At 45.0% G+C, this 22,496-nt stretch overlaps 12 non-coding genes across 12 annotated transcripts; 6 read left to right on the top strand and 6 right to left on the bottom strand.

The window, feature by feature from the left end:
• The first annotated feature begins 970 nt into the window (after positions 1-970).
• On the top strand, positions 971-1,176 carry LOC131727574 (small nucleolar RNA U3). The gene has a single exon (XR_009322203.1). It is a non-coding gene; the product is annotated as a small nucleolar RNA U3 (small nucleolar RNA).
• A 716-nt stretch (positions 1,177-1,892) lies between these two features.
• Positions 1,893-2,003, bottom strand: trnal-caa (transfer RNA leucine (anticodon CAA)). Its single transcript has 2 exons — positions 1,966-2,003; positions 1,893-1,938 (listed from the first exon to the last, which is right to left on the bottom strand). It is a non-coding gene; the product is annotated as a tRNA-Leu (tRNA).
• A 346-nt stretch (positions 2,004-2,349) lies between these two features.
• Positions 2,350-2,422, bottom strand: trnak-cuu (transfer RNA lysine (anticodon CUU)). The gene has a single exon. It is a non-coding gene; the product is annotated as a tRNA-Lys (tRNA).
• A 2,139-nt stretch (positions 2,423-4,561) lies between these two features.
• Positions 4,562-4,767, top strand: LOC131727571 (small nucleolar RNA U3). Its single transcript, XR_009322200.1, has one exon. It is a non-coding gene; the product is annotated as a small nucleolar RNA U3 (small nucleolar RNA).
• Positions 4,768-5,483: 716 nt separating this feature from the next.
• trnal-caa (transfer RNA leucine (anticodon CAA)) lies at positions 5,484-5,594 on the bottom strand. Its single transcript has 2 exons — positions 5,557-5,594; positions 5,484-5,529 (listed from the first exon to the last, which is right to left on the bottom strand). It is a non-coding gene; the product is annotated as a tRNA-Leu (tRNA).
• Positions 5,595-5,941: 347 nt separating this feature from the next.
• Positions 5,942-6,014, bottom strand: trnak-cuu (transfer RNA lysine (anticodon CUU)). Its single transcript has one exon. It is a non-coding gene; the product is annotated as a tRNA-Lys (tRNA).
• Positions 6,015-8,153: 2,139 nt separating this feature from the next.
• On the top strand, positions 8,154-8,359 carry LOC131727572 (small nucleolar RNA U3). The gene has a single exon (XR_009322201.1). It is a non-coding gene; the product is annotated as a small nucleolar RNA U3 (small nucleolar RNA).
• A 716-nt stretch (positions 8,360-9,075) lies between these two features.
• trnal-caa (transfer RNA leucine (anticodon CAA)) lies at positions 9,076-9,186 on the bottom strand. Its single transcript has 2 exons — positions 9,149-9,186; positions 9,076-9,121 (listed from the first exon to the last, which is right to left on the bottom strand). It is a non-coding gene; the product is annotated as a tRNA-Leu (tRNA).
• Positions 9,187-12,390: 3,204 nt separating this feature from the next.
• LOC131727580 (small nucleolar RNA U3) lies at positions 12,391-12,605 on the top strand. The gene has a single exon (XR_009322209.1). It is a non-coding gene; the product is annotated as a small nucleolar RNA U3 (small nucleolar RNA).
• A 647-nt stretch (positions 12,606-13,252) lies between these two features.
• On the top strand, positions 13,253-13,334 carry trnal-cag (transfer RNA leucine (anticodon CAG)). Its single transcript has one exon. It is a non-coding gene; the product is annotated as a tRNA-Leu (tRNA).
• A 298-nt stretch (positions 13,335-13,632) lies between these two features.
• trnai-aau (transfer RNA isoleucine (anticodon AAU)) lies at positions 13,633-13,706 on the top strand. Its single transcript has one exon. It is a non-coding gene; the product is annotated as a tRNA-Ile (tRNA).
• Positions 13,707-13,876: 170 nt separating this feature from the next.
• trnas-uga (transfer RNA serine (anticodon UGA)) lies at positions 13,877-13,957 on the bottom strand. Its single transcript has one exon. It is a non-coding gene; the product is annotated as a tRNA-Ser (tRNA).
• Positions 13,958-22,496: the final 8,539 nt, after the last annotated feature.

The following is a 22,496-nucleotide window of genomic DNA, read 5'->3' as shown; positions in this document are numbered from 1 at the left end:
GGCTGCTACAATCCCATATAGAATGCGACAAAACAGGTCGCCCTCCTTCATATAAACAGAAAAAGAATAAGTACACACACACACACACGAGTTGATTTACTGCAGCGTCAGACATCGGAGGTTCAGCAGTGTACTGCAATGTTGTGAAAAGACGTGTCTAATTCAGGATGGTTGAGCGAGCTATGGCGCTGCGTTCAGATCACAGTTACCCTGGAAGCACTCGGGCACGTTGTGCCTAGCGTTAGCGGACATAGGAGATAAGAAGACCTACAAAATATCACGCGCTGCAGTTTTTCAGTCCGGGGATTATTACAAATTAGCAGACTGTGCATTAAAATACACATGCATGGTGGGCGTCTCTGTTACAAAGAATTGTCACACTTTGTATTTATCTCCATAATGCGCCGGGACAAAATACGCAGATACTTTAAAATTATTTGGAGAATGCGGGCATCGATCCCGCTACTTCTCGCATGCTAAGCGAGCGCTCTACCATTTGAGCTAATTCCCCTTTAATGGTGCCAGGGATTCTCATAGGCTTCATCGCAGCTTGATACGAGCAAATCAGATTGTCAGTTGTTTTTTATTTTTATTTTGGCAATGTAGTCTGTGATTGCAAATTTAAAAAAATAATTTAATTAACTAAATAGCAAGTATTTCGACTAGAGGTATGTTTTCAATTTCTTTAAAAAGTAGTCTCAGCTCGTTTATTCAGTCGCTTAGAAATCCACAATCTGTGTCCCGATGCAGCAGCGCTGTGTGCTGTGGCTCGAGCTTGTTTGACGAGGCAGACGATGCAAAAATGCCAATACTTGCTTTTGTATCACACGACAAACTTAAGGTATGCTTTAACGGCCTGGCTGTCTCGGGTTAGTTTGTATTGTTAATGTAACACCTCGTTGTTGCCCAGTCATTGTTTCATATGAAGTAGAGCTTGCCAGTTGTGGGCGACGGTCTGCTAATAAAAGTTAAGACTATATTTGCAAGGATCATTTCTAGAATGAAACACGTTTTGAAGGGATTGGTCTCGGTATCCACCAGGAGGAGTGGCAGTGTTTTCTTCTCAGCACCGAGCTGACAATGAGGGTTGTTATCGGGAACCTACTCGCTGCAAGTAATGACCACTTCAATCTTCAGTCGGGGGTTGTTGAAGGAAGGGGACACATTTTGAGTGTGTATCTCATTCCGGTAGAAACGTAGAAAAAAGAAACCATCAAGCCCACAATTGTTCAGTTGTTTAAATCAATAACCACATTTAAATTGATCATTGCTAATGTCAAAACAATTTAAGAACACTTTTAATAGGGCTTGACTAATATAAAAATATAGCAATGTCTTTTGCACTACGCAGGACTAGATTGAGTTTAAAATAGACATTACATCTGAAAATAACTTGTGCTTACCCCCACTTACAAGGAAGCTGTCAACCTTTGTATTCGTCCTCATAACGTGTTAGAAAATGTAAACAGCAGTTGGAGAATACCGAAGTCGATCATCCTAGCATGTTAAACGAGGGCATTTCTCATGTAAGCTACTTCCACTAATAGATCGTTTATACTGTTCTCAATGGTCCGCATCCCAGCCTGAGACCACGATCCAGTGGCAGTCGGAGATGTTTTTCAAAGTAATATGTTATTTGAAATATTAAAACAATCTTTAGTTAAATAACACATGTTTCTACACAAAATATTTTTCAGTGACTTCGACAAGTAGCCAGTTTACAACAAAAATGCAATCTGTGTTAGGAACGCTATTTTAGTCCGATCTAAAATGGAAATGAAAATGGTATTGAGTGCTGACAAGAGTTTGGTATCAGCTGTTGATTTCCTTGAAACAATCTTTTATAGTAAAATGAACAAATTGATTCATTTAAAAAATAAGTAAAAGTGAACTGTCAGAAGTGGGATTTGAACCCACGCCTCCATTCGGAGACCGGAACACACAATTCTTTGGAAAGACAGCGTCCTTGAGTCTGGCGCCTTAGACCACTCGGCCATTCTGACAAGCTGCGTTTGATTTAGTAGAAACCGCATTATTTCATTTCAGCACAGACTAGGGTTGTCTATTGTATCAAGGCCCGATTGGGTTTATTACGCACATACTAACTTGCTCCATGAATGATGTAATGACAAGTGTAAAAAAAGAATCAGATTGAAGCCAACCCACGAAAGTAAGATTCTTTATTTCAATATCGGTATAGCTTTAAAGGATGCACGCATTTTACAATAGCAATTGCTATATGACAATGACCAATAAGTAATTGTGTTGCAATACTTTATACAATGTGAACAGAATCAGACATTGCTCCGTTGCCTCGAAGAAACATCTACAATTTGTATTTAAAAAGGACGCCCAACGTGGGGCTCGAACCCACGACCCTGAGATTAAGAGTCTCATGCTCTACCGACTGAGCTAGCAGGGCTGTCGGGAGAAAGTTTCTTTCTTTGAGGCGGGGTGAGAGAGGAAGTACCGACAGGTGCGTGGGACCTGAGATTCGGTGTGCTGCTGCTGTAGATGAGTGTTCTGGAGACGCGCTGTGTCTGTGTCTGCGGTGTTACAGCCGTGTGGGTATATTCCAAAAGTAAAGTGTTGGATAATTCGAGAGCTAGTCTGTTGAATAAAGCTCTGAGACGTGTGGTTAAATCCCGGTCTCATCAATTTTGTTTTGTTAGATTAAAAGTGTTCCAGCAGCAGGTAAATGTCCCCACACCTTTTGGTTCTGTTTACTTATGCTACACCGCTGCTAAACCTCTGAACGTTGCTGCTAATTATCTTAACTAAACTTGTATTGTTGTTGAATTGCTCTAATATAGTTAAACCTGTAATGTTGCAGCTAACGTTCCCTAATACTGTTAAAACTTGTGTGTATTAACAATCTGGCTTTTGTTGTTGTACCCTTGCTGCGAAGAGCTGTTTCCAATCACCTAGCACTCTTAAAGAGAAGTGTAATCGCTGCTATATGTTGGTCTAATACCCCATGCTTTTAAAATGTGGCTATTGGCTGGCTTTATTCAATTTCCCCTCCTTGTTTTTAGTACAACTTTAATACATTGTATTGTTAGTTATTTGAACTGATTTATGTGACTCATGGATCATTGTAATAAAGCTTTGTGAATTGTTATTCTGCCTTTGTCATTCTGTTGTCATTCCTATTCCAAACCTTTTAATTAATTTTTAGTAGTGTCGGTATTAGGACTCTCACTGGGTGTCACTGGGTGTGGCTGCTACAATCCCATATAGAATGCGACAAAACAGGTCGCCCTCCATATAAACAGAAAAAGAATAAGTACACACACACACGAGTTGATTTACTGCAGCGTCAGACATCGGAGGTTCAGCAGTGTACTGCAATGTTGTAAAAAGACGTGTCTAATTCAGGATGGTTGAGCTAGCTTTGGCGCTGCGTTCAGATCACAGTTACCCTGGAAGCATGGGTTCGAATTCCATTTCTGACAGCTCTGTTTGTTCATTAACCACTCAGCCACGGCTACATGCTCTCACGGTTTTCCGTGAAAACAGCCGTATTATTGTCAAAAGAAGCAAACGACACCCGCAGTAATGCTGCAGATGGCAGTATAGGCTAAATAATGAACCCAAGTCAAATGCCTTTGTTGAAACTCTATCAGATTTGTACAAGTCAAGCACACGTGGGAAATAATAATACCATATCCTTTCTGCCAACGTTCATAATAATGAATACATCCTTATTTCAAAATATGTAGCTATTTAACTGATCTTTTCAAAACACCCATACACAAAAGCCTTATTTCTACTGAAAAACTAACTTGCTTCATGGCTGCTGCTACAGCACTCGGGCACGTTGTGCCTAGCGTTAGCGGACATAGGAGATAAGAAGACCTACAAAATATCACGCGCTGCAGTTTTTCAGTCCGGGGATTATTACAAATTAGCAGACTGTGCATTAAAATACACATGCATGGTGGGCGTCTCTGTTACAAAGAATTGTCACACTTTGTATTTATCTCCATAATGCGCCGGGACAAAATACGCAGATACTTTAAAATTATTTGGAGAATGCGGGCATCGATCCCGCTACTTCTCGCATGCTAAGCGAGCGCTCTACCATTTGAGCTAATTCCCCTTTAATGGTGCCAGGGATTCTCATAGGCTTCATCGCAGCTTGATACGAGCAAATCAGATTGTCAGTTGTTTTTTATTTTTATTTTGGCAATGTAGTCTGTGATTGCAAATTTAAAAAGATAATTTAATTAACTAAATAGCAAGTATTTCGACTAGATGTATGTTTTCAATTTCTTTAAAAAGTAGTCTCAGCTCGTTTATTCAGTCGCTTAGAAATCCACAATCTGTGTCCCGATGCAGCAGCGCTGTGTGCTGTGGCTCGAGCTTGTTTGACGAGGCAGACGATGCAAAAATGCCAATACTTGCTTTTGTATCACACGTCAAACTTAAGGTATGCTTTAACGGCTTGGCTGTCTCGAGTTAGTTTGTATTGTTAATGTAACACCTCGTTGTTGCCCAGTCATTGTTTCATATGAAGTAGAGCTTGCCAGTTGGGGGCGACGGTCTGCTAATAAAAGTTAAGTCTATATTTGCAAGGATCATTTCTAGAATGAAACACGTTTTGAAGGGATTGGTCTCGGTATCCACCAGGAGGAGTGGCAGTGTTTTCTTCTGAGCACCGAGCTGACAATGAGTGTTGTTATCGGGAACCTACTCGCTGCAAGGAATGACCACTTCAATCTTCAGTCGGGGGTTGCTGAAGGAAGGGGACACATTTTGAGTGTGTATCTCATTCCGGTAGAAACGTAGAAAAAAGAAACCATCAAGCCCACAATTGTTCAGTTGTTTAAATCAATAACCACATTTAAATTGATCATTGCTAATGTCAAAACAATTTAAGAACACTTTAAATAGGGCTTGACTAATATAAAAATATAGCAATGTCTTTTGCACTACGCAGGACTCGATTGAGTTTAAAATAGACATTACATCTGAAAATAACTTGTGCTTACCCCCACTTACAAGGAAGCTGTCAACCTTTGTATTCGTCCTCATAACGTGTTAGAAAATGTAAACAGCAGTTGGAGAATACCGAAGTCGGTCATCCTAGCATGTTAAACGAGGGCATTTCTCATGTAAGCTACTTCCACTAATAGATCGTTTATACTGTTCTCAATGGTCCGCATCCCAGCCTGAGACCACGATCCAGTGGCAGTCGGAGATGTTTTTCAAAGTAATATGTTATTTGAAATATTAAAACAATCTTTAGTTAAATAACACATGTTTCTACACAAAATATTTTTCAGTGACTTCGACAAGTAGCCAGTTTAGAACAAAAATGCAATCTGTGTTAGGAACGCTATTTTAGTCCAATTTAAAATGGAAATGAAAATGGTATTGAGTGCTGACAAGAGTTTGGTATCAGCTGTTGATTTCCTTGAAACAATCTTTTATAGTAAAATGAACAAATTGATTCATTTAAAAAATAAGTAAAAGTGAACTGTCAGAAGTGGGATTTGAACCCACGCCTCCATTCGGAGACCAGAACACACAATTCTTTGGAAAGACAGCGTCCTTGAGTCTGGCGCCTTAGACCACTCGGCCATTCTGACAAGCTGCGGTTGCTTTAGTAGAAAACCGCATTATTTCATTTCAGCACAGACTAGGGTTGTCTATTGTATCAAGGCCCGATTGGGTTTATTACGCACATACTAACTTGCTCCATGAATGATGTAATGACAAGTGTAAAAAAAGAATCAGATTGAAGCCAACCCACGAAAGTAAGATTCTTTATTTCAATATCGGTATAGCTTTAAAGGATGCACGCATTTTACAATAGCAATTGCTATATGACAATGACCAATAAGTAATTGTGTTGCAATACTTTATACAATGTGAACAGAATCAGACATTGCTCCGTTGCCTCGAAGAAACATCTACAATTTGTATTTAAAAAGGACACCCAACGTGGGGCTCGAACCCACGACCCTGAGATTAAGAGTCTCATGCTCTACCGACTGAGCTAGCCGGGCTGACGGGAGAAAGTTTCTTTCTTTGAGGCGGGGTGAGAGAGGAAGTACCGACAGGTGCGTGGGACCTGAGATTCGGTGTGCTGCTGCTGTAGATGAGTGTTCTGGAGACGCGCTGTGTCTGTGTGTGCGGTGTTACAGCCGTGTGAGTATATTCCAAAAGTAAAGTGTTGGATAATTCGAGAGCTAGTCTGTTGAATAAAGCTCCGAGACGTGTGGTTAAATCCCGGTCTCATCAATTTTGTTTTGTTAGATTAAAAGTGTTCCAGCAGCAGGTAAATGTCCCCACACCTTTTGGTTCTGTTTACTTATTCTACACCGCTGCTAAACCCGAACGTTGCTGCTAATTATCTTAACTAAACTTGTATTGTTGCTGAATTGCTCTAATATAGTTAAGCCTGTAATGTTGCAGCTAACGTTCCCTAATACTGTTAAAACTTGTGTGTATTAACAATCTGGCTTTTGTTGTTGTACCCTTGCTGCGAAGAGCTGTTTCCAATCACCTAGCACTCTTAAAGAGAAGTGTAATCGCTGCTATATGTTGGTCTAATACCCCATGCTTTTAAAATGTGGCTATTGGCTGGCTTTATTCAATTTCCCCTCCTTGTTTTTAGTACAACTTTAATACATTTTATTGTTAGTTATTTGAACTGATTTATGAATCATGGATCATTGTAATAAAGCTTTGTGAATTGTTATTCTGCCTTTGTCATTCTGTTGTCATTCGTATTCCAAAACTTTTAATTAATTATTAGTAGTGTCGGTATTAGGACTCTCACTGGGTGTCACTGGGTGTGTGCTACAATCCCATATAGAATGCGACAAAACAGGTCGCCCTCCTTCATATAAACAGAAAAAGAATAAGTACAAACACACACACGAGTTGATTTACTGCAGCGTCAGACATCGGAGGTTCAGCAGTGTACTGCAATGTTGTAAAAAGACGTGTCTAATTCAGGATGGTTGAGCGAGCTATGGCGCTGCGTTCAGATCACAGTTACCCTGGAAGCGTGGGTTCGAATTCCATTTCTGACAGCTCTGTTTGTTCATTAACCACTCAGCCACGGCTACATGCTCTCACGGTTTTCCGTGAAAACAGCCGTATTATTGTCAAAAGAAGCAAACGACACCCGCAGTAATGCTGTAAATGGCAGTATAGGCTAAATAATGAACCCAAGTCAAATGCCTTTGTTGAAACTCTATCAGATTTGTACAAGTCAAGCACACGTGGGAAATAATAATACAATATCCTTTCTGCCAACGTTCATAATAATGAATACATCCTTATTTCAAAATACGTAGCTATTTAACTGATCTTTTCAAAACACCCATACACAAAAGCCTTATTTCTACTGAAAAACTAACTTGCTTCATGGCTGCTGCTACAGCACTCGGGCACGTTGTGCCTAGCGTTAGCGGACATAGGAGATAAGAAGACCTACAAAATATCACGCGCTGCAGTTTTTCAGTCCGGGGATTATTACAAATTAGCAGACTGTGCATTAAAATACACATGCATGGTGGGCGTCTCTGTTACAAAGAATTGTCACACTTTGTATTTATCTCCATAATGCGCCGGGACAAAATACGCAGATACTTTAAAATAATTTGGAGAATGCGGGCATCGATCCCGCTACTTCTCGCATGCTAAGCGAGCGCTCTACCATTTGAGCTAATTCCCCTTTAATGGTGCCAGGGATTCTCATAGGCTTCATCGCAGCTTGATACGAGCAAATCAGATTGTCAGTTGTTTTTTATTTTTATTTTGGCAATGTAGTCTGTGATTGCAAATTTAAAAAAAATTATTTAATTAACAAATTAGCAAATATTTCGACTAGAGGTATGTTTTCAATTTCTTTAAAAAGTAGTGTCAGCTCGTTTATTCAGTCGCTTAGAAATCCACAATCTGTGTCCCGATGCAGCAGCGCTGTGTGCTGTGGCTCGAGCTTGTTTGACGAGGCAGACGATGCAAAAATGCCAATACTTGCTTTTGTATCATGCGACAAACTTAAGGTATGCTTTAACGGCTTGGCTGTCTCGAGTTAGTTTGTATTGTTAATGTAACACCTCGTTGTTGCCCAGTCATTGTTTCATATGAAGTAGAGCTTGCCAGTTGGGGGCGACGGTCTGCTAATAAAAGTTAAGACTATATTTGCAAGGATCATTTCTAGAATGAAACACGTTTTGAAGGGATTGGTCTCGGTATCCACCAGGAGGAGTGGCAGTGTTTTCTTCTGAGCACCGAGCTGACAATGAGTGTTGTTATCGGGAACCTACTCGCTGCAAGGAATGACCACTTCAATCTTCAGTCGGGGGTTGCTGAAGGAAGGGGACACATTTTGAGTGTGTATCTCATTCCGGTAGAAACGTAGAAAAAAGAAACCATCAAGCCCACAATTGTTCAGTTGTTTAAATCAATAACCACATTTAAATTGATCATTGCTAATGTCAAAACAATTTAAGAACACTTTAAATAGGGCTTGACTAATATAAAAATATAGCAATGTCTTTTGCACTACGCAGGACTCGATTGAGTTTAAAATAGACATTACATCTGAAAATAACTTGTGCTTACCCCCACTTACAAGGAAGCTGTCAACCTTTGTATTCGTCCTCATAACGTGTTAGAAAATGTAAACAGCAGTTGGAGAATACCGAAGTCGATCATCCTAGCATGTTAAACGAGGGCATTTCTCATGTAAGCTACTTCCACTAATAGATCGTTTATACTGTTCTCAATGGTCCGCATCCTAGCCTGAGACCACGATCCAGTGGCAGTCGGAGATGTTTTTCAAAGTAATATGTTATTTGAAATATTAAAACAATCTTTAGTTAAATAACACATGTTTCTACTCAAAATTTTTTTCAGTGACTTCGACAAGTAGCCAGTTTACAACAAAAATGCAATCTGTGTTAGGAACTCTATTTTAGTCCAATTTAAAATGGAAATTAAAATGGTATTGAGTGCTGACAAGAGTTTGGTATCAACTATTGATTTCCATGAAACAATCTTTTATAGTAAAATGAACAAATTGATTCATTTAAAAAATAAGTAAAAGTGAACTGTCAGAAGTGGGATTTGAACCCATGCCTCCATTCGGAGACCAGAACACACAATTCTTTGGAAAGACAGCGTCCTTGAGTCTGGCGCCTCAGACCACTCGGCCATTCTGACAAGCTGCGTTTGCTTTAGTAGAAAGTGTTCTGTAGATGAGTGTTCTGGAGACGCGCTGTGTCTGTGTGTGCGGTGTTACAGCCGTGTGAGTATATTCCAAAAGTAAAGTGTTGGATAATTCGAGAGCTAGTCTGTTGAATAAAGCTCCGATACGTGTGGTTAAATCCCGGTCTCATCAATTTTGTTTTGTTAGATTAAAAGTGTTCCAGCAGCAGGTAAATGTCCCCACACCTTTTGGTTCTGTTTACTTATTCTACACCGCTGCTAAACCCGAACGTTGCTGCTAATTATCTTAACTAAACTTGTATTGTTGTTGAATTGCTCTAATATAGTTAAGCCTGTAATGTTGCAGCTAACGTTCCCTAATACTGTTAAAACTTGTGTGTATTAACAATCTGGCTTTTGTTGTTGTACCCTTGCTGCGAAGAGCTGTTTCCAATCACCTAGCACTCTTAAAGAGAAGTGTAATCGCTGCTATATGTTGGTCTAATACCCCATGCTTTTAAAATGTGGCTATTGGCTGGCTTTATTCAATTTCCCCTCCTTGTTTTTAGTACAACTTTAATACATTGTATTTTTTAGTTATTTGAACTGATTTATGTGACTCATGGATCATTGTAATAAAGCTTTGTGAATTGTTATTCTGCCTTTGTCATTCTGTTGTCATTCCTATTCCAAACCTTTTAATTAATTATTAGTAGTGTCGGTATTAGGACTCTCACTGGGTGTCACTGGGTGTGGCTGCTACAATCCCATATAGAATGCGACAAAACAGGTCGCCCTCCTTCATATAAACAGAAAAAGAATAAGTACACACAGACACACGAGTTGATTTACTGCAGCGTCAGACATCGGAGGTTCAGCAGTGTACTGCAATGTTGTAAAAAGACGTGTCTAATTCAGGATGGTTGAGCTAGCTTTGGCGCTGCGTTCAGATCACAGTTACCCTGGAAGCGTGGGTTCGAATTCCATTTCTGACAGCTCTGTTTGTTCATTAACCACTCAGCCACGGCTACATGCTCTCACGGTTTTCCGTGAAAACAGCCGTATTATTGTCAAAAGAAGCAAACGACACCCGCAGTAATGCTGCAGATGGCAGTATAGGCTAAATAATGAACCCAAGTCAAATGCCTTTGTTGAAACTCTATCAGATTTGTACAAGGCAAGCACACGTGGGAAAATTAAATACAATATACTTTCTGTTAACGTTCATAATAATGAATTCATCTTTATTTCAAAATACGTAGCTATTTAACTGATCTTTTCAAAACACCCCCATCCACAAAAACAAAGTAGTTATTTATTTCAACTGAAAAACTGACTTGCTTCATGGCTGCTGCCAGAGCACTTGAGAACGTTCTGGCTAGCGTGAGCAGACTAAGCATATAACAAGATCTACAAAATATCACATGCCAATAAAACTTACCATAATTATGTTCATTTTATTACTATTTATTTAGCAGACGCCTTTATCCGTGGCGACTTACAGAGACTAGGGTGTGTGAACTATGCATCAGCTGTAGAGTCACTTACATTTACATCTCACCAGAAAAACGGAGCACAAGGAGGTTAAGTGACTTGCTCAGGGTCACACAATGAGTCAGTGGCTCAGGTGGGATTTGTACCGGGAGACCTCCTGGTTACAAGCCCTTTATCTTTAACCACTGGACCACACAGCCTCCTATAACAAAATCAGACCCCAGATGGGACTCGAAACCACAATCCACGGCTTAGAAAGCCAGTGCCTTATCCATTAGGCCACAAGGGCTGACACGAAAAGCACTTTTGGTAGTAATAAAGAAAGTCGGAACAATAGTATCGTGGTTTAATACAACATATCCAAGCCATCGTTGGTGTTCAAACACAGCAGAGTGTTACATTGGGAAAGTGCCGTACTTGTCAGTACGTATTTGACATTCATGTGGGAAGATTTAAGATTGTGAAGAAGTTTAAATATGCTGCGTATTTGCGCATTGGGAACCTTACATAATTAGGTTTTTGATTAATGCCACTTTCTTACAGACAGTAATCAAGGTGACGATACAAGACCAGAGCCAATAAAGCAGTTATTTTCCTGACCTTTCATTACCATATTCTACTGTGCTTGTTCAGAATATGCGTGAATCGTGAAAACGTCTTGAGAATATGTGAACAAAGCCAGCATTCACTTTATTGATCACCATGTGGATTAGCCGCTATTGGAACACAGATGATTGTGTTAAAGATGTTAATAGACTTTTAATGTACACGTTTTAGAGCTAAACGTTTGTTGAGACAGTTCAAGCGCTGTAGCAGTGTTTAACTATTTCCTGGATGTTTGCCTTTTGGTCTTACTCTGGAAAAAGTAATAATAATAATAATAAAAAGTAGGCAAAACCATTTTTTGAGAAACCGCATTTGGGAGAAAAACTAACAGTTTGGAAACACTTTTGCAAAGGCATTGGATTCTATTGTGCTGTTTCCAAACTGTTGAACGTTTCTCATTACATGCAGGTTTACTGGCTTGACAAAAAGGCGATTGACGAAAAGAATGCTGTCTCGATAGCAACATCGCGTCAAGCTGAAATAGCTCAGTTGGGAGAGCGTTAGACTGTAACGGTCCCTGCTTCGATACCGGGTTTTTGTAAACAGCACGACTAGGCTTATTTGTTCTTAATTAATTTTTTGAATTAAAAAAAACAGCACACTTTTTCTTTAGTGTAATTGGAGGAAATAAAAACGTATTATAGTGCCATTTTCTAATGCGATTAAGAAATGCAAAAAGCATCATCCCTGCGTGGGCTTGAAACACCAACCTTTCGATTAACAGCCGAACGTGCTAACCGATTATGGTGTTTTATTGGATAACACCCTGGGAGCTCAACAGAACAGTGTGTATGCATATTGCTAAAATGGAAACCAAATATACACGATTCAAATGGGAATCGTATTCAGATTTTAAGCACAAATTTGATAGACTTCACAGTGCAAAGGAGGAAGGCAGACAATGCAAATGAGGCAACTGGCTCCTACTTTTTAAATCATATGAGAAACTTGAACCCAATTAAGCTTTTAACCGCCTGCAGTTTGGAATGAGTTTGAAATGTTGTTGTAACACCTCACTGGGCAACAGCAATTGCATTATATGAAAGCTCCTGTTAATTTCTCAGCGGCACAGCTACCGGTGCCACTCAGAGTTGGAGGGAGACGGTCGGCCACTTGCCCATAACAATACTTTCCGGGATCATTTCTATAGCGATTTGCCAGCGAAATGCTTTTTTAAAGTGTTTGGACTCGCTATCCACGAGGAAGAGTGAGAGTGTTCGCATTTGAGCGTGAAGGAGACAGTGAGTGTTGTTTTTGGCCAACTGCTCGCTGTTATTGGTGACTCCTCCAGTGTTTCTTAGGGGGCAGGAGGAAGCGGACACGTTCTGAGTGGGTATCTTACCAAAAGGTACGCAAGACGAACTACAGTTGCAAAGCACTGCTGCTTTTTCGATGATTGATTAAAACTATCAATCTGACTGAAAACACGGATCACATTAATTGTGATCGGTTTGATACCAATAGGCTTACATGACAGGTATTGTGTATAGACAATGTCATATAAACAGAAATGAACACGGACAGTGTTTTTTTAAGGGCTGACTCATTTTAATGTTCGATTTTTTACATGTCGTAATTGTGCCGCCTGTGATATTGCGTTTGAAACTAGAGATAATGTGAGATAATGTCTGTTACTGGCGGATAGTTTACAAATGTACTCAATTATGTTACAACTTTTGTGTCTACGAAACATATCTGTAACATTTAGGTAATGCCTGTGTGTTTTTTTCATGAAGTTAATTTGCTAACAGACTGTTCTGATTTGTTTCTAACCGTGAAGCGATCGCTCTGTTTGCCGTATATTTTCTGTCTGTAAGAGGAGTGTCCTTGTGATCCCATATAGAATGCGACGAAACAGGTCGCCCACCATAATATAAAGAGAAAAAGAATAAGTTCACACACACACCAGGTGATTTACTGCAGCGTCAGACATTGGAGGTTCAGCAGTGTACTGCAGTGTTGGGCAAAGTCGTCGGTGTAAGTCAGGATGGCCGAGCGGTCTAAGGCGCTGCGTTCAGGTCGCAGTCTCTCTGGAGGCGTGGGTTCGAATCCCACTTCTGACAAATCTTTTTTGTTCATTTATTTCTTAAAACGTCCACTGAATGCTTGGTAATTTGATTTGTTTTTCTTTTTAGTATTCAAATCACAAGGTTGTTAAATGAGAGAAAGTCACCGCAAGCCTGCACCTCACCACATCCTTCACACTGTTAAACTGCCTCATTATGACGAGGCCTCTAATTATGCCTTTCCGATACTTTGAATGTGTTATTATTCAGTTTAACATGAGAACATCTTAGTAGAACAATCATAATGTCCGCAGGACTTATTTTCCTCGGCTTCTAGTAACAAGCTTTGAGTGTGGGCCGGTTAGCTCAGTTGGTTAGAGCGTGGTGCTAATAACGCCAAGGTCGCGGGTTCGATCCCCGTACGGGCCATGGCTTTTCTTCTTTAAGGAAACCACAGCATTTGTAATGGTGCCAAAATGAACAATCTTTAACAAAATTAACCGAAGCGATATGAAGTACAACCAGTAATATTTCAGACTTCCTGAGCTTTAAACATGTATTAACAATGAACACATACAATCAATTAAAAACAAAGCTTACGTAGTCGGCAGGATTCGAACCTGCGCGGGGAAACCCCAATGTTTTCAAGTCCATCGCCTTAACCACTCGGCCACGACTACATGCTCGCACGGTTAGTTGTGAAAATATCCAAAAGAAGTAAAAGGCTCCCGCAGTAATGCTGTAGATGGCAGTATAGGCTAACTAATGAACCGAAGACAAATGCCTTTGTTGAAACTGTCAGATTTGTACAAGGCAAGCACACGTGGGAAAAGTAAATACAATATACTTTCTGTTAACGTTCATAATAATGAATACATCTTTATTTCAAAATACGTAGCTATTTAACTGATCTTTTCAAAACACCCCCATCCACAAAAACAAAGTATTTATTTATTTCAACTGAAAAACTGACTTGCTTCATGGCTGCTGCCAGAGCACTCGAGCACGTTCTGGCTAGCGTGAGCGGACTAAGCAGATAACAAGATCTACAAAATATCACATGCCAATAAAACTTACCATAATTATGTTCATTTTATTATTATTTATTTAGCAGACGCCTTTATCCGTGGCGACTTACAGAGACTAGGGTGTGTGAACTATGCATCAGCTGTAGAGTCACTTACATTTACATCTCACCCGAAAAACGGAGCACAAGGAGGTTAAGTGACTTGCTCAGGGACACACAATGAGTCAGTGGCTGAGGTGAGATTTGTACCGGGGGACCTCCTGGTTACAAGCCCTTTATCTTTAACCACTGGACCACACAGCCTCCTATAACAAAATCACACCCCACATGGGACTCAAAACCACAATCCGTGGCTTAGAAAGCCAGTGCCTTAGCCATTAGGCCACAAGGGCTGACACGAAAAGCACATTTGGTAGTAATAAAGAAAGTGGAAACAATAGTATCGTGGTTTAATACATCATATCCAAGCCATCGTTGGTGTTCAAACACAGCAGAGTGTTACATTGGGAAAGGGCCGTACTTGTCAGTACGTATTTGACATTCATGTGGGAAGATTTAAGATTGTGAAGAAGTTTAAATATGCTGCGTATTTGCGCATTGGGAACCTTACATAATTAGGTTTTTGATTAATGCCACTTTCTTACAGACAGTAATCAAGGTGACGATACAAGACCAGGGCCAATAAAGCAGTTATTTTCCTGTCCTTTCATTACCATATTCTAGTGTGCTTGTTCAGAATATGTGTGAATCGTGAAAACGTCTTGCGAATATGTGAACAAAGCCATTATTCACTTTATTGATCACCATTTGGATTAACCGCTATTGGAACACAGATGATTGTGTTAAAGATGTTAATAGACTTTTAATGTACACGTTCCCTTTCAAGTCGAAAATAACCATCAAGGTATGGGACATTGCCGTCAGCAGTAGGGATTGGCTGAGCTTTATGTCAAAGCTGCCGATAGGCCTCCGCGCAACCTGCCGTGTAAGCCCGCCCCCCTCGGAGCTTACTATACGCAGCGCACGGAGAGTCACTTCCTCTTTTGCCTTCAGCCTCAGTAGCGGTAGGAATTAGAGCTATTTAACTGATTGTACTCACTAAAGCTTAGGCTTGAGAAGCTGGTTAATCCCCTTCTCCAAGTTTATTTCAGTTATACTCTCCGGAGTTATTATTATTATTATTATTATTATTATTATTGTTATTGTATTATTATTGAGGATTATATATTGTTTTACTTTATATATTCCTTCTTGCTTTGCTTCGGCATCGCGTTCTTCGTGGTCTCCCCGTCTTTCCTCTGTTCTTATAATTTATTGTGTTGGGTTTTTGTATTTTATTGTGTATATATATATTTGTTATATATATATTGTATATATTTTGTCTTTCGGACGCGTGTTGCGTTGGCCTTGGCCCACGCGCATTTTGCATCCTCGGTCTAGCTTAGGCTAGACCTAGCTAGACCGTGTGTGTGTGCGTGTAGTCTGCTCTGCAGTGTTCCCACCCGCGGCGCATTCCCGCCACGTGGTATTGCACTACACTCTTACCTTCTGCAGCGGCCAAAAAAAAAAAAAATTCCCTTCACTATACAGAGGAAGACAACCACCAACGTGCAAAATCCCCAGCACCTTCAGGTAGGTATTGCACAGCATCAGACGCCGTAACAGCAAGCGTCTCCGCTTGGCGGGTCAGCTGACGCTTAGGCGTCCGTGCTAGCGTTCCAAACTCGGTACTCGCGCTTCGGCGCTCGCGCTCCGGCGCTTTTGGTGTCAGCGCTTGTGCGCTTGGTGCAGCGCTTCGCCGCTTTGTGCAGCGCTTCTGCGCTTGGTGCTTAGTGCTTCTGCACTTGGGGCTCAGTGCTCGACGCTCGACGCTTCGGCGCTCGGTGCTCGACGCTCGGTGCACGTTCCATCAACGTTGGTGCTCGGTGCTCGACGCTCGGTGCTCGACGCTCGGTGCTCGACGCTCGGTGCTCGACGCTCGGTGCTCGACGCTTAGGCGCTCGGTGCTCGGCGCCTCGACGCACGCACCCTCGACGCACGCACCTCGGCACTCGGCGCTCGACGCCTCGACGCGCACACCCTCGACGTTTGACGCACGCACCTCGGTGCTCGACGCTTCGGCGCTCGACGCACGCACTTCAGGTGCTTGACGCTGGTGTCCGACGCTTTGGCGTTCGACGCACACACCTCGCGTTTAACGCGACAGTGCTCGACGCACACTCTTGGTGCTTGGCGTCAATACTAGACGCTTCGGCGTTCTACTATGTCTGGGTTCCACCGTTGCGTGACCTGTCAGGCCAAGTTGCCTGCTAACGACCCTCATGAGGACTGCGTCGCATGCTTGGGGCCGGACCATGCCACATCTGCCCTGGCAGATAGGGCATACTGCCAGCTATGTGCAGGGTTTCAGACACGCACCCTTCACCAGAGAGCTAGGAAGGCGGTTGGAGGTCGTTCCCCATCCTCGGGCTCGTTCCACACCGTCTCGGCCCCACCATCATCTGTCGTGTCGCTGCCGGCGACGTCTCAGCTCCCTCTGAGCCCATCTTCCCAGCTTACAGCTGGTCAGAGGTCTCCAATTAGACGTGCTCGGGAACGTTCCGGCAGTCCCTCCCCTCGCGGGGCTCGCCCCCGTCGGGAGTCTCGATCCAGATCTCGATCGCCTCGCCGGAGAAGGGGTAGGCGCTATCAGGACACATCTGGGGTGGCTGAGCTCACCTCCAAGATGTCGCAGTTTATGGAGCTCATGATGGGACAATAATCCTTCCTCATGACCCTAGCGAATGTGGCGCCTCGGGCCCCAGAGATGGTAACAGGACCCAGCGCTAGTCAGCCGATGGTTCCTCCACCAGTGCCCCAGGAAGTAGAGTGGGACGCCGATGCTGTCTCAAGGGACGCATCTGACGCAGACCCGCTCTTTGAAGACACTGAGGTGGCATCCCAGCACTCTGGGCAGGACGACCCTGAAATGTTGGATACTAATGACCCTATCTGGTCAGTGGTGGAGAGGGCAGCCCGTCACTTGGGCGTGGACTGGCCTGCGTTAGAGCCAACACGGCGCTCTCTATTTGAGTTGCCATCGGCTCCGCCACTTCAGTCCAGGATGCTCCCGGCATTCCCGGATTTTATTAAGGAGGTGCAGTCCACCTGGGGAGCTCCGGCCTCCGCCCCTGCGACTTCTCGCAAGGCTTCGGCTTTCACCATGCACGGGGCGAGCGAAGCTGGGTTAGCGTCTTTTCCACCAGTGGGCGCCGCGTTCGCCGCGCTAGTAAAGGCGGCGACATTATCGGGGCTGGCTAAGGACCCTTCCTGCCCTAACAGGCAGTGTAGGACTACGGAGGCCCACCTAAAAAAGGGTTATGCCGCGGCTACAGAGGCAGTTAGACTGTCTAACGTGGCCAGCCTCCTGACAGTCTACCAGGCGGCGCTGATTCGCGACCTGCCTGAGTCCCCATCCGTCGGACTTAGAACCGAGCTGGGTGCAGTTGCGCAGCTTTTGGTTAAGCTGGCTCAGCTGAATGCGCGAGCACAGGGCAGGAGCATTGCTTCCCTTGTGGTGGCAAGGAGGCAGCTCTGGCTCTCTCAGGCCAGGGTACAGGAGCCTGATAAGGCCCCGTTGCTAGATGCTCCTATATCACCGGGGCACACGTTTGGCCCAGCGGTGGAGGAGATGCTGCAACGCTCCGTCAAGGCGCGTGAGGCGTCGAAGCAGTTGGCTAAGATGTGGCCAAGCAAGCCTTTCCAGCCAAGGCAGCCGCAGGAGCGCCAATGGCGCAGGGCGCCGCCGCAGCAGCAAGCGCACCCACAGGGCAGTAAAACCGTCCCTTTGGGGGTTTAAGCACGCAGCCAACCCGCGTTTGCAAGACCGCAGCGCGGAGGGTGGCGCCCCAGAGGAGGTAGCAGACCACGCCCTCGTGGCTCTGGCCAGGCCCCTCGTGAGCGAGCGCAGCCTAAGCAGCCCTGAGAAACCCCGGCAGCCGTTAACCCACCCCTAAACTGTTCCACAGCTCCTATTCTGGCAACAATGCACCAATGACATCTGGGTGCGCAAAACTATACTCACCGGGTACACCCTTCAATTCCGGTTAAATCCCCCCCCCCTTCAGGGGAGTGGTGGTAACTGCAGTGAAGGACTCGGTTCAGTCCTCAGCTCTAAATGCAGAAATACAGGCATTGCTCAAGAAGCGTGCCATTCAACTAGTAGACCCTGCTCTGACCGACCAGTGGTTCTACTCCAAGTACTTCCTAGTGCCAAAAAAGGACGGCGGGCTCCGCCCTATTTTAGATCTGCGACTACTGAACAAATACCTATGGGTGTTGTCGTTCAAGATGCTTACGCACAGGCACATTGTCCAGTCTGTCCGGCAGGGCAATTGGTTTACCACCGTAGACCTCACAGATGCATACTTTAACGTTCCCATCTGTCCAGGTCACAGGAAGTACCTACGTTTCGCATTTCAGAGCAGGGTCTACGAGTTTTGTGTCCTGCCATTCGGCCTGTCTCTAGCTCCTCTAACCTTTTCGAAGTGTATGGACGCCATTTTAGCCCCATTGCGGGCTCAAGGTATCCGACTGCTGAACTATCTGGACGACTGGCTCGTCTGCGCGCAGTCAAAGGAGCAGTTGGCACAGCACACAGTGATGGTTACAGACCATCTTCAGCGGCTAGGTCTGAAGGTCAATTCAGAAAAGAGCCGCCTTGTGCCGAGCCAACAGACCGAATTCTTGGGTCTGCATCTGGACTCTGTGTCCATGGAAGCGACCCTGTCGACACAAAGAGTTGCCTCACTGGAGCGGTGTCTCTCCCTATTCAGGTTGAGAGAAACAGTCAGCATGGAGCTCTGTCAGCGCATGCTGGGGTTGATGGCTGCCGCCTCGCAAGCCCTTCCTTTGGGCTTACTACACCAGAGACCTCTGCAGGCCTGGTTCAATGCCTTCGCGTTGCATCCGCAGAGAGACAAACACCGCAGGTTGAGGGTATCCCGAACCTGCTGGGAAGCACTGCGCTGGTGGAAAGTTCCGTCGAACATCCGCCAGGGCGTATGCTTGGGTCCCATCTTCCGAAGGGAGGTTATTACGACCGACGCTTCCAACCAGGGTTGGGGAGCAGTCTGGAACGGGTCGGGGACTCGCGGAGTGTGGTCAGGACCCTGGAGGTCGGCCCACATCAATACTTTGGAACTTCTTGCCAGTGCTTCTAGGCAAGCACGTGTTAGTGCGGTCCGACAACACCACGGTAGTGGTGTATATCAACCGCCAGGGTGGCTTGCGGTCCCCCGGTCTTCACCGGATGGTAACACGGCTATTGCTTTGGGCTCAACCGCGTTTAGCCTCTCTGCGGGCGGTTCACCTACCGGGCAGAGTCAATTACGCAGCGGATCTCCTGTCCAGAGGAGGTCCTCTTGCAGGCGAATGGCGTCTTCACCCTCGGGTGGTGGAGCGCATTTGGGACTGGTTCGGCACAGCGCAAGTCGATCTCTTCGCTTCGCGAGAGACCACGCACTGCCCCCTATGGTTCTCGGTGAAGGACCTCGACAGCCCCCTAGGAGTCGATGCACTGGCTCACGAATGGCCGCCAGGGCTCCTGTATGCATTTCCACCGATTTCGATGCTCCCCGCCTTCTTGGAGAAGGTCAGGGTAGAGCAATCGACAGTGATCCTGATCGCTCCTCGGTGGCCTCGGAGGATATGGTTCCAGAGTCTAGTGCAGTTGTTGCACTGTCGCCCGAGGGAGCTCCCTCTGCGAGCGGACCTGTTGTCCCAAGCCCAAGGAGGGCTATGGCACCCGAAACCCAAGCTCATGCAGCTATGGGCTTGGCCCCTGAGCGGGAGCGCCTGTCAGCCTTAGGGCTTTCAACGGCGGTTATATCCACCATTCAGAGTGCGAGAGCGCCCTCTACTCGGTCGCAATATGCGTATAAGTGGCAATTATTTCAGAGTTGGTGTCTGGCTGAGGGCCATGACCCGGTCTCCTGCCCTATGGCAGTGATATTACAGTTTCTGCAGAAGCTGTTAGATGAGGGTAAGTCTCCCTCTACACTTAAAGTGTATTTGGCCGCTATTTCGGCTTGCCATGTACGCATTGACGGGTTATCACCTGGTTGCCATTTCCTGGCATCTCAGTTCCTAAAGGGCGCAAGACGCTTGCGGCCTCCAAGGTCGACCAGTTTACCGTCATGGAGCCCTGATGTGGTGCTAGAAGCCCTTTCCAAGGCACCGTTCGAGCCTCTCCACAGTGTGGATATGAAGTTCGTGTCTATTAAGACTGCGTTTTTGCTGTCAGTGGTATCAGCAAAACGTGTGGGCGAGTTACATGCACTTTCGGTGCATCCATCATGTACTCGTTTCGCAGGAGACGGTTCTAAGGTCTCCATGCGTCCAAATCCGGCCTTTTTACCCAAGGTCATATCCCCGTTTCTCATGAACCAACCAGTCGAGTTGATGGCGTTCCATCCTCCTCCTTTTTCTTCCCCAGAGGAAGAGCGGTTACACACGCTCTGCCCTGTGCGGGCATTGAGGTGTTATATTGCACAAAGACTGTGAGGCAAACAGAACAGCTGTTCATATGCCATGGTTCTAAAACTTTGGGTCAGCCGTTGTCTAAGCAACGCCTTTCTCATTGGATAGTGGATGCTATTCAGTTAGCATATGATTCTATGGGCCTTCCGCCACCAGGGCAGTTGAAGGCACATTCCACTAGGGGTATGGCAACATCCTGGGCCCTCTTTAGAGGGGTGCCGATGTCTGACATTTGCGCTGCAGCCAGTTGGGTTACACCGCATACATTTATGAGGTTCTACCGGTTAAATGTACTGGAATCCTCTGCTCTGTCATTTGGAGCATCTGTGTTGCACTCTATGACGCCTCAGGTTGTGGACGTCTAGAGTGGTTGACAATATGGTGTGACTATTCCACCTTGGGACAGGTGTCATTGCGAGCATAGACGCTGAGGCGCAGCTCCGCATATGTGTAGATGTACTGCCTACGCAGTTGCGTTATGACGTAAGGCTGTCCTACTGCCGAGAATCCTCCCTCGCGACGGCTTGGGTACACTGTTCCCATACCTTGATGGTTATTTTCGACTTGAAAGGGAACGATAGGTTGCGGATGCAACCCCGGTTCCCAGAAAGAGAAAATAACCATCAAGCCGCCAGGTCGCTCTGGAGGCCTTCACGGCCTGAAGGGCAAAAGAGGAAGTGACTCTCCACGCGCTGCGTATAGTAAGCTCCCTGGGGGGCGGGCTTACACGGCAGCTTGCGCGGAGGCCTATCGGCAGCTTTGACATAAAGCTCAGCCAATCCCTACTGCCTGACGGCAATGTCCCATACCTTGATGGTTATTTTCTCTTTCAGGGAACCGGGGTTGCATCCGCAACTTATCGTTTCGATCCCTCTTGTGAGATTGGTGAGCGGCCATTACTCTTTTCTACTACATGAGGCCTCGTGTAGTTGCAGATACCGTGTGGAGAGCTGTTCTGGTGCTGTAAGGAGACCCCACGGGCCTAGCAGCTCGGCTGAATCGGCTGCATACCCCGGCATCCACCGCGGTTCTCCCGCCGACCTTCAGGCTTGGAACAGCGCCTACCCGGCCCCGATTGTCTTGGCACCGGTGTAACCACCTACGTGCCGACCGCGCCCACCATCGGCACCGACTGTCTCGGCACCGAGTGTTCGGCACCGACAGCGTTCTCCTCGGCGCCGATCCCGCCTAGTCGCCATGTCAGTGCAGTCAACTGAGTCCTCCGCTGGTTTCCACCAGGGCGACCAGTGCGCGACGAAGCTGCCCAGTCAGGATGAGCACCGGTCCTGCGCCAGATGCTTAGGGGCAGACCATGCGGTCAAAGCACTGGCAGGTGAGTTGGACTGCTCTCCATGCAGGAAGTTCTCCAAAAGAACTGAACGCAGGAGAGCAGCCCCAACCCCAGCAGAGTATCTCTCCCCAAGCCATGGGAGAATGAGGTCAGTGGTTCAGGGTCCTCCGCAGAGGTCCTCTAGGACCCCACGTCGGATTAGAACTCATGACCCCTTGGGTTACATTTATTTATTACACAAATAATATTATCTCTACATCTGTGAATAACTTATTTTAACATGCTTATGTGTTTTAGTGGTGGGATTTAATTTACCAGCATCAGCCAAATCAACATTGTTGTGCTACATGTATTCATTTATAGCAATATTTATTCAAACATT

The sequence above is a fragment of the Acipenser ruthenus genome, unplaced genomic scaffold (genome assembly GCF_902713425.1).
Source record: "Acipenser ruthenus unplaced genomic scaffold, fAciRut3.2 maternal haplotype, whole genome shotgun sequence".
Lineage (NCBI taxonomy): Eukaryota > Metazoa > Chordata > Actinopteri > Acipenseriformes > Acipenseridae > Acipenser > Acipenser ruthenus.
The sequence above is the reverse complement of the archived record's forward strand: the minus strand, read 5'-3'. Positions and strand labels throughout refer to the sequence as shown.